Here is a 12,085-nt window from a genome sequence, read left to right as displayed (position 1 = left end):
TTGTTATTTACTGGAAGAGCAGTCACATTGGTATTTTCAACGCGAAATACTGCTATATCATTGCCTTTATTCACATACTTGCAAATATATTTGATGCTCTTCTTTTAAGGGCATGGATAAGTATTAGAGTTTAATATGACTTGTTGCAACGTGCGTGAATATTATTTTTGATTTATTATGTTTCTATGTCTAGTTTGGATCCGAATACGATTAAATAAAGATATATTTAAAATATACGTTAAATTTGTCCAAGAAATGAAAAAAAATTAGATACAAACCATTCTCGAATCCTTCTGAAGGTACACAGAAAATTTCATTTAAATCGGTCCATCCGTTTAGGAGGAGTTCAGTGACATACACACGAACAGACGAAATATATATATATATATATATATATATATATATATATATATATATATATATATATATATATATATATATGATACGAAGAAGGCACATAGAGTTTATTGTAAGTTAAACAACCGTACCTTATTTGGAACGCCGTTGATTAAGGGTCCTTCCACCAAACACTCTGATGAGTAGATATAGCGAGTTTAATATCTTTGTGCTGTCTCTCTAATTTTTGTGCTATCTATTCTTCAATTTAGAAGAAGACAAGTCATTCTCTGCATTAAGCAGAAGGCCTGTCCATGTATCTCTACCAAATTAGTTTATTTATAGTTAAACATTCAGGATAATGGTGGTGTGGAGGTTGGTATATTTGGTAGAATACCACTTGAACTCTGAAAAGAAATTTGACTTCAATTTTAGTATAACTTTCAACGTGAAAATGTTCATGAGAAAGAATTGTAGGTTTATGTCGTGTTACTTTATGAATAACATTTTAAGTTTAAATAAACAACTATCTTTATTAACACTTAAGAACTTGGTAAATTTAACTAAACATTTTAACATAAATAAAATATAACAACTTTAACATTCAAGCAGCATAGAAAAAGCTGCAAATGAGTTGCAAGAACGTGCCTAACTGCTAGCTAATTACTCACGAACCGACGGAGAGAGAGCGAGCTGTGGAGAGGCTGCCAAGATATATCAAAATGCATCCTGTGCGCGTTTCGCCGATTTCGTACTTCACCCATATACTCCGAGGAAATCTCCATTCAGGTGTGAGGTCTACGTCATACAACAATTATCGGCTGCAAGCGACGTGATCCAACGTCAGGGATTCGTAGATTCGGACTTTGCAAATCAGACCGCAACGCCACAGTGGGATTCGAATCCGCTTCCCTCAAAATGAATATCGCTTGGTGAAGAGACTTCTTGACCAAGACTGCCTGGCCTTTGTAAAATGAATAATAATAATGAAAAGAAGCATTATATTAGCATTGTGTGACTATAAGTATTTATATACTTATAGTCACACACACATATACAGGCTTGTGTAATTATTACAAAGTACGATTTACATAAGTCAATGACGATAAATCTTTGTTGAATAACAGATAGTCCAATTTAGGAAAGGACATTACAAAGGTGCATCTGTTGAAGTGTGGAGATAATGGGTTTAATCCCCGTCGTATCCCTGGATGAATTTCTATAGTGTTCTTCTTTATATTGAGCTATCTGCTTTTCGATTTATCAAGGGCTTAAAAATAATCCTTTCAAGGAGTTTTCAAGTTCATTTAACAATAAATAAATAACTTTAAATAAATAAATAAAAAATTGTTAGTTGCATCCAGGATTGTGGTTGATTCGAGCCTGCTACCTTCATGCTTCCATTTTACGATGATGGATAGCATGATGAACGACAATCAAACTATTTATTTAGTTCAGCCTTATACAGATATTTGTATATTTATTTAAAAACAAGTATTTTTTAGATTGTAAAATTCGGTAGATTTCAGCGTATAATTAACACAGAAACGATTACAGCGAACTGACCAAAAAAAAAGTTAACAAGTTTGTGCGAAACAAAATAGAGATTATCAACCTGATCGTTTTGAGTTATCTCAAATTTCGCTATTACTGTTAAAATCACCTACACTTCATGTTAAAATTACTAAAAGTTTCGGTAAAATTACCAAACATTACCTCATTTACAACCTAACAACATATTTATAAAACCATATTTTTTTGTTAATTTTCCCAAAGAGTCATTACAAAGGCACTTCGGAAAAATTTACCGTGCTTTTTGGTGTTCCCATTGAGCCAGAAACTCGGAAAATTTTACCATATTCTGATAGATTTGACCATACATTTTTCTCAGTGAAATTAGGGGAACTAAGTGTCATTTAAAGTTATAATCGATGCTTGACAGTTACTAGTAGAATTTATGGTCAAATAGATTTTTTCTCCAATAAATATTCTGATCGTTTATATTAAATAGATTTAATATGATCGCAGCAAATTTATTATGATTCCAATATTCTGACTCCCTTTCGACTAGCTATAGTGTGCACAAATTCTAACTGGAGCACTGCACTGTGTGACAAAAAGGATTTCAAACAATTTTTGACGGAAGCAAGCAAAATTTTGTGCTATGTAATAGCCATGAACAATTTATTTTCAATCAAAATTTAACCTATTTTCGGCTACTTAGGGAGTTTTTCACCAATCGAAATTTTAACCCCTTTCTCACTTAAATAAACTCAGACAGATACAAAAACAAATAATAAGAAATATATTGAAACAAAGTAAAAATCTAGGTTTTTAAAATTGTCTAAAACAAGATAATATTGTTTATTTTGATTAGGCCTAAAACGAAAAACAAAAGGAGAATCTTATTAGTTATCTGTCATCACCGAAAATATTTCATCTCTCGTCTTCCTGTATTGCATGCCATACACTTTTCGTTTAAAAAGAGAACCCTAAAAAATCCGTTGTTTTGGGTGCTCCATTTTATGGAAAACCAAAAAGTCCATTGTCTTTATTGTTTTTTTAAAGAAATGAAATAAAAAAGTCGATTGTTTTTCGTCTCAAGAAAACTCCCCAAAAATTCCCAATGTTTGCATGTGTTTTTTAAATAATGAAACAAAACAAGTTTATCCTGTTGTGTTTTCATTTTGACCAAAAAATGTAATTATTTCTTTATTTTAAGTTTTATTATTTTTCAACATTAAACCAAACGTTTTACGCATAAGTATAGTGCTAGAAACATAGAGAAACACCAGTACAGCGAGATACAAATACATAAAACGATATCAAATAATTTTATGACCAATAACTTAAATTTATATTGCTCTTTTGAATTTGGTGACTAAACTCCAAATGAACACTGTACTTAGTTATAGCGATGAGCATTAAGTTGATATACTAACTACCGATATGTTCTGAATAAATTTAATGCATAATTGATATTATAATTTATATAGAGCAGAGAGGCGTAATTAATTTCCTTAACGGTTGTTCAGTTTTAGCTTCGTAGAGTGTAGCTTCATTATTAAGCTTTGTACTAAATAACTGTTGCCTGGAATGAGTACTATCGGAATTAGATGCTCAGATTCAAAATTACAACGATGGATTCAGATTAATTACGTTTTCCTTGTTATGAACATTTAAGCTATCTGCTTCATCTAAGACAAAGTTCCTTTGAGTATTGGGGGACTAATTCATTTAATTTAAAGCCAGTTATTATTGATCAAAAATATTTATCATGCCTTAAGCTGATTATTCGCATATCATTAAAATAACACCAATAGAAATTTGAGAAGAAATAAACACATAGAGCAAATATTATTTGCCCTTGATTAAAATATTCCTTATTGAAGTATGAGAAAAAAATAATGAGTGAATGCATTTTAATAAAATAGCACTACGAAAAGTAAAGGGGAAACTATGTGTAGAAGCAATACTATTCTCAGTTGAAGTCACATATAAAAAGCAATAAAGGGTACTTTTCGTTCAGCCAGGCGCATGAAAAAATTGGTCAAAAAATTAAGAACTCCGCCATTATTTAAAATTTTTTTATTTTATTTTATTCAATTTAAAGCACATAAAAAGGAAAAAAGTAAATAAAAAAATATAACAAATGAATAAAATAAAAATAAATAGAATTAAAAAAATTAACCAATAATGCGTAAACTAAGAAAAAGGTTTGGTCAAAACTACCAGAATATTGTTAAATTTACCGTACTTCTGACTCTTTGGGAACGGTAAATTTTACCGAATAGCTTTGGTAATGATTTTGGTAAAATAAATTATGAAGTATGGTCTTACGATATGTGATAAAATTTGGTAAATTTGATAAAATTTGGGTAATTTTATCCTGATCATTTATTCGGTAAAATTTACAATTAAGTTTTGTTTTTTTTCTAAATTTTTGGTAATAAAAACTATAATCTTGAAAACCAGAATTTCGCTACCATGTGAACGGAAAAATTATTAAGCATAAATATCGGTATATTTTGGTTGTATTAACTATATATAACTCCTTATTTAACTCTTTATTTAACTCTACATTAACTCTTTATTTAACTTAAACATTTAACGAATTTCTTATCTCTTTAATTTAATTTACAATAATACGGAAAAATAATAGTTGTAAAACAGTTAACAAAATTTAGTCATCAATTTAAATTAGTTTATCTTAAAATGTAGTGTAATAATATAACATAGAGAATTACGTTATAATAACGAAATAAATAAAGAATTCTTAACTATTTATTTATTATTATTATTAAACTATTTATTTAATAAACAATTAAAATTAAAAACCTAATAATAACAGACTAGAATAAGAAAAATAAACACTATAGTTGAAAACTTTAAATTAGAGATACAAAAATATTTTATAAGTAAAGGATAACTTTATCATTAAAGATTTTCTTAATATTATCCTGGTGACAATCAAAAATACATAGAAATTAATGTGGGAAAACTGGGTTACTGGATCCTACCATATAACTTTACGGCTAATAAAAATACATAAACAAAAATGGAAAACTATGTTTTATCCGTTTTTATGCTATACAGAGATTTACAGAGATGTCCAAGTCAAAAGCTAACTATATTACTCAAGTGGAATGAATCAATTAATTGTCGTTTGCATCATTCATATTGGGTGATTTGTATTCCCATTCCTATAGAAAAGCATTCCTATTGGTTGTTATCTGTAACTCATTGATCATTGACGGATTTCCAGTGGACAGGTAAATGAAGTGACGTCATCTTAGACATATCTCTATATCGATTTAATAACGTTCCCATTTCTGAGTGGCAAGATGATACATTTGATACATAACTATCGTAGTTTCAACGATTTTAATAGATATACCAAGATATCATCTTTCATTTTTATCTATAGTTTAAAAAGTGCTATGGAGCAAGCGAAAGATTCGTTGACAAAAACGTGGTTATGTTTTCAATAATGCAAAATTTTTACTTTAGAGGCCCATTGAATTTAAAATGAGAACTATTTAGAATGTTTTTTTTTCTCTCATTATTTCCATCATGATATTGTTCATGATATTGTAGAGTGACTCTACAATGCTTCAGATTAAATTAAAGTAATATAAATCAAAATCTTCACTAAAAGAACGTTTTTATTTATATTCGACTTTTAAATTATCATTTCTTGACTAAAGTTCAGTTTTCAAAAACTCTTTCTGAAATTGATGACTTTATTAAAATACTCTTAAATCATGGGTGCCTTTTCTCCAGGTATTTTAAATAGTCCATTTAATATGATTAAAATCAACGCATTTATCTTCTTTTTCTCAATTTCTTATTCAAATATCTATAAATAATATTTCAATAGAGCTTTTGGAGCCGTATTCAAATCAATGGAAAATAGGAACAGATGATATTGTTAATCTGCAATCTATAATTAGTTATAGAGTGACTCTACAATGCTTCGGAATAAAATAAAGTAATATAAATAAAAATCTTCACTAAAAGAACGTTTTTATTTATATCCAACTTTTAAATTATCATTTCTAGACTGAAGTTCAGTTTTCAAAAACTCTTTCTGAAATTGATGACTTTATTAAAATACTCTTAAATCATGGGTGCTTTTGCTCGAGGTATTTTAAATAGCCCATTTAATATGACTAAAAATCAACGCGTTTATCTTCTTTTTCTCAATTCTTTATTCAAATATCTATAAATAATATTTCAATAGAACTTTTGGAGCCGTATTCAAATCAATGGAAAATAAGAACAGCTATGAAAATGTCCACTTTGAGCGTAAGTATATCCTTAAAAAAGATTTACAAGCGTATATTTACTATGCAATTTAAATTTACAATAAGCAGATGATAGGATATGTGATAAGAATACAATGTCTATTGTCATGCAGTTCCCTTTGTGAGAGAGAGGTGTGAATGTTAGGAACTTTTTTTCAGAATATAAAATGGTAGTTCCTGAAATAGATAATAGGTTTTATGTCATTTCCAGCTGATGCAATCTGATTTTTCTCTTCTTTTTTTTGCAATAACTTCTAAAGATAGGGAAAAAAACCGGAGTTTAGAAAATAAGTAAGGATAGAGGAAAAAAATTAAACTATGTATTATAATTTTGCGTGTTAATAATATTTTTTATCTGGGAAATAAAAACATATGAATTTAAAGATATTAGAATATTTTATATGGTACTTAAGATATTTGACTAGTGCAAAAACATGATGTTGATCAAAATTTTCGAAATTGAGTTTATTATTAATTTATGATTCCTGTACTCTCAGTTTTCTAAAAATACTTTTTGTTTGTACTCCAATTATTTTAAAAGTTATAATAGTTTTTGAGCAAGGTGATAATAGTGGATAGACTCTTGATTTTAAGACTTTAAATGCGTTTATCTCAAAATCAGATTTTTTTTTCACATTTTAAGCCACCTTCAACATGATATCTCATGTTGTTTTTAAAAATAATTCTCTACAATTTTTTCTGAGTGCTTATGATTATCGCACACATGTTTTGAACTACAGGCTAAGAGAGCAAACAGAATTTAAATTTTTCATACATGTATTTATGAAAAGAAAAAAAAGGAAATTTTTTAAAATTTGCTTTTTTAACTATATTGATCCTTAACTCAGTAGTATATGCACTTGCTTTTAAGATAATAGTATAAAACATAGTTGATAGCTATCTGAATAAAATCCTCAAAGGATATTTTGTTTTAGGTGATTAGCGCATATGCAAAAATATGCTTTATTTTTATCTAAAAATGGTCATTTAAAATTTAAATAGTAATGATTTGCTTGCTAGTTTAATGAGTTTTTAAGCATAGTAAAACAAATGATCGATATTTTTCAAAATTTTATATTAATACTTTTTAAAAAAAAGTTGTCGAAGCTAATCGGATTCCTTAAACTCTGGTAAATTTTTTCTTAAATTTTCGTTCATTTGTCTTGTGCATAATCAAATATATACTTCTATTTACATAATTTTTTTAAAAATATTCCTGAAAATGTATTTTAATTCTATCTGTAATATACATTTACTTTACTACTTTAATTATGCCTTTAAAAATTAAAACATAACTTCATACTTCTAACTTTGAATCCACATTTTTTTTAAATGTATGTCAAAATATATCTAAAACAGCGATATCTATTTAATTTTTATACATCAAATAGCTTCGAAAGTAATAAAATATGCATACAAATAATTTCAGCCATTATAAGTGGACTAGAAAAAACTAATAACGAGAAATCCATAAAATTTTCAGAAGAAATTTACTTACTTTACAGCAATACAGTCCGCTGTAAGCATGAGTCTACCATTTAAATTTGTGCCATAATTTCCTAATTTTGATTTTCGAGCTGGATCTTTGATTTGATCAGGTTAGATCTTTGGTGGTATTAGCCAGCCATCTCTTTTTCCGCTTCCCTTTTGGTCTCGATTTCGCCCCAATCATGCCAAACGTCTAAATTTAATAAATCGAATTATTTTTTTTATTTGATCACATAGTCAAGTTCACTGTAAGAAATTACCTTGTCATATTTTTCTAATAATAATTAAATAAAAATAAATGCAAAAAGTGCTTCAAATACTACTTACAAAATACAAAATTTAACATAAAAATAGAACATTTCTAAAAAAAATAATAATTTATATCCTTAATATTTTGCGCTTTTAAGAATATGATACATAGGCCCTTGCCATAAGTTTTTTTCAAAAAAATATTATATTGTCATTTCGTTTATGCCAAGGGAAAAATAAGTATTTTAAAAGCATTAAGACATATCACAAATAAATGTAACACTATATATTGTGTCTCAAAGAAAAGTACGCTCATTAGAGCATATATCTATTCATTTTCAAGTATATCAAATATTTCAAAGTTTTAATTAAGCTTTAAGACTACAAAGTAGTTACTAATGCTTTCACTAGTTACTGAAATATAAAAAAAAACTTGATTTTCATTATAAGTTACTCAGTACAAATTTTTTACCAAGGCATTCCTTGCCATTTTTTTCAGATCGCCAGATAATAACTAAGATGAAAATGTTAAAAAAAACATATCTCAAAGAGAATTTGAGCGAAAAAAAAGGAAATGTGAATGCAAAGCAAAAGCTTGAAAGTGTAATTTAGCAAAGAAAAAAAGAATAAGAGAGAGAGCTAATTTTGGAGAATAATTGAAGCGTTGATAAAAGTGATGGTGGTATGTAAGAAAATTAACTGTCTTGGTGATAAGAGAAACACACTTTAAATAGTGCAATTATGTGTTCATTCCATTTTATCAAAGAAAAAGATACATACAGAAGTTGCTAAAGATAGAAAAATTTATGCATGAACAACTGCAATTCTTTTGACTTCAAACAGAAAAAGAAACCCTTTTAATGAATTATAAAGAAGTTCTTTTGATAAAATTGCCTAGAGTTTTTTTTAATTACATCTGTATAAAAGAATTTATCGATTGTCTGGTATTTATTTTGTTGAAATATTGCTTTAGTTTAACAGTTTTAATCTAAAATTCTAAAATAATACTATAAATCCAGGTTCATTTTTTAGAGTCAGGTGAAAAGCCTGTTACATATTAAAAGACTTTTATAATATTTATTATCAGTTATTTTAAGATACATAGAGCATTAGAATTTTGAAATTCTTTAAAATAAACCTTTCAAAAATGTACTCGTATACAGTATAAAGTACTGGTAATTGTACACAGTATAATTGATCGTATACAGTATAAATATATTTATAATTGTATCTGAAACAAAAATATGCCTATTAAAACCTACCTCAGTTAATTCGCACGTATATCAAATATTTCAAAGTTTTAAGTACGCTTCGAAAATAGATAATAGTTTAAATCTAAGATGCAATATTTCAACATTCATAACACAAACAGTTTTGCAGTTTTCAGTTCAGTTTTAAACAATCCAGTTTTCTTTACCTATGGTGGATAAATCAGGAAAAAAGCATGTTCTATATTAAAATGTTTTTGTTTTAAATGTGTTCGTTGTTAATAATATTTACTGTCAGTTTAAGAGAGCTCAGAAAAATAAGAATTTCAAAATTCTTTAAAAAGAAATATTTCAAAGTATTGAACTCGTATATTTATAATTGTATCTCAAACAAATATATGTCTATTAAAACTTACCTCTGTTAATTCTCAAATATTAATTTTCAAGTAAGTAATATTTTTAATTAAATTTCAAGAATCGATAAAAGTATCTATCTAATATTCTGAAATAATACAACTTTTTTTTTATTTTTTATTTTTGGTTGATTAATCAGGGAAAAAACCTGTTCAATATTAAAATGTTTCTTAAAAAAATATTTATTGTACGTCTCTTAAGAGACCAGAAAAAATAAGGAAAGTAAAATTCCTTATAAGGAGACAATTCAAAGTAATGTACTCGTATATTTATAATTGTATCTCAAACAAAATTATGCCTATTGAAACCAATCTGTGTTAATTTTCATGTATATCAAATAATTCAAAGCTTTAAATAAGCTTCAAGAATTATACTAAGTAGCTATTAATGCTTGCATTAATAACTATACCTGAAAAGGAAGGTTTATTTTAATATTTTAATATACTAGTATTAAAAGTGTTAAGAAGAAAACGTATTTTAAAAAGAAATTGAAAGAAAAAGTAAGACTAATGAAAATAAAAAACCTGAAAGTGTAAATTAGAAGGGAATAAGGAATGAAAGAGAAAGCTAATTTTGGTTAATAATTGAGGTGTTGCAAAATTGATGGTAATTTGTAAGAAAATTAACTCTCTTGGTATATGAAAAACACATTATAAATAGTGAAAAAATGAGTTCCTTCCATTTTATCAAACAATTCAAAAGTAGGTATATACATGCAGAAGTTTCTAAAGATAGAAAAATTTATGCAAGAATAACTGCAAGTCTCTTCGTTTCAACCAAAGAAAGAAATCTCTTTAATGATTTACATATAAAAGAAATCCGTTTGAAGCAAATTGCCTTGAGTTTCTTTAATTACATCTGTTTCAAAATTCTATCAATTGTCCGCTGTTCTATTGTTCAAAAAAATCTTGAAAGGCTATTAAAGATTTGAATTATAAGATTAAAGATTTAAAGATTAAATTAAAGATTCAAATTAAGATGAAATTACATTCTTAGCTTAATTGTTTAAAAAATATTTAACTGTATTTTATTTGCTTTCTTCGAAATCAGCTGTTATAAAAAGTTTAGTTTGAAATGAATATATTCTATTCTATAAATGAATAATTTTGTTTCTTTATCATGTCGATGCAATAATTATCAACTTATAATAAATTTTAGCTATGAAGTCATTTAGTTATCAATTTTCAGTTGCAATTTTACAATCCAAGATGATATATAAATTTAATAACACGCAAACATTAAAATGTTAATCGAAAGAGATTCATTTTTTATATCTATATTTTAAGTATTGATTGTTGTTTATGTTCAATTAACTTTCTATACGTTCTTCTACCTTCTTATACGTTGAAACCTGTTACCTCGACAATAGCACATCCTGACCAAAAATACACTGAGAAAAAAAGCATAGTCAAAACTACCAGAATATGGTAAAATTTACCGCGTTTCTCACTCAATGGGAATACCAAAAAGCTTCACCGAAGCGCTTTCGTAACGAGTTTTGTAAAATTAACACTAAAATATGCTTTTATAATTTGTAATAATACATCGTACTTTTATCATGATATCTCGGAGCATGGCATAGAACCATTTCTTCAGTAAAATTCATTTTTCAGTTTCGATGTGGGATAATAAGAACTATAATTTTATTTCTGGTAGACAGTTACCATCTGAACTGAAAAATTACCAAATGAATAGTTCAAATATTGCAATTTTCTGAGTTTTTTTCATTTTTTAAAATTTCATTACTATACAGTACGTAATATTAACAGAATTTTTTTCTCTGTGTAAGATTAAGAACGTTATGAATTTTCAAGCAGTTTAGCAAGTCGTGTAACTTATATGATGCCGTTTATTATGATTAATTTTTATTCATGATGTCATAAATTTAATAAATGTTAGTGGAGTTTTGTAGTTACAATAAGCAGATTGTTGAAATGCTTTTTATTGGTGGCATAAAAAATTTCTTATCTGCCATAAAGAGAAAAGCATGAAAAATTAAAAAAGGAGAAAAATAACCAGATCTCATTTATTATTTCATTTTATTTTTAGGGAAAACACTAATGTAATAATAATTAGAATATATGTAATTACTTAATGTTTTGGTAATGTAATTGAATAGATTATTTTAATTTGAACTTATAAAAGTATTTTTGTAACATTTTCACTGCTCTAATATTTATTAAAAGACGTTATATTAGAAAAACTATAAATCAAATATGCATTTAAAGCATATTATGTAAAATGGCATTATCAATTTATTAGCAGAATAGAGAAATAAAAAAAAAGATTTGCTGTTACATGAAAAAATAAACTATTTTTATAAAGTGATTGAGATTACTGAATTTAAATGAAATCTTTTTTTTTTACAGAAAATTGCAAACAACTCAAATTTGTTTTAAAATAGTAAAATGATTTTTGATCGTAACTTAAAACAATTTTACAATCATTTTTACTATGTATCTAGGGTAAAAACAGAATAGAGTGCTTAAAGGTCAAATGTGCATATTGACTTATTTCATTAAAGTATGATATCGATTTTTATTTAAATACAAAAAATAAGGCGTCTTTTGTGTTGAAAATGTA

The 12,085-nt window shown here is 26.8% G+C and overlaps 1 long non-coding RNA gene across 1 annotated transcript in view; it reads right to left on the bottom strand.

Moving 5' to 3' along the window:
• Positions 1–5,263: 5,263 nt before the first annotated feature.
• Positions 5,264–12,085, bottom strand: part of LOC139426971 (uncharacterized) — a 78,294-nt gene continuing 71,472 nt past the window's right edge. Inside the window, exons 2-3 of the long non-coding RNA XR_011638120.2 lie at positions 7,642–7,824; positions 5,264–6,397 (exon numbers count right to left, since the gene is read on the bottom strand). This is a non-coding gene — a long non-coding RNA (uncharacterized LOC139426971). The remainder of the gene's footprint in view (positions 6,398–7,641; positions 7,825–12,085) is intronic.

The sequence above is a fragment of the Parasteatoda tepidariorum genome, chromosome 3, assembly GCF_982258835.1.
Source record: "Parasteatoda tepidariorum strain Cologne lab strain chromosome 3, Ptep-v5.0, whole genome shotgun sequence".
NCBI classification, from domain to species: domain Eukaryota; kingdom Metazoa; phylum Arthropoda; class Arachnida; order Araneae; family Theridiidae; genus Parasteatoda; species Parasteatoda tepidariorum.
Note: the sequence above shows the minus strand (reverse complement) of the source record. Positions and strands in the feature narration are given on the sequence as shown.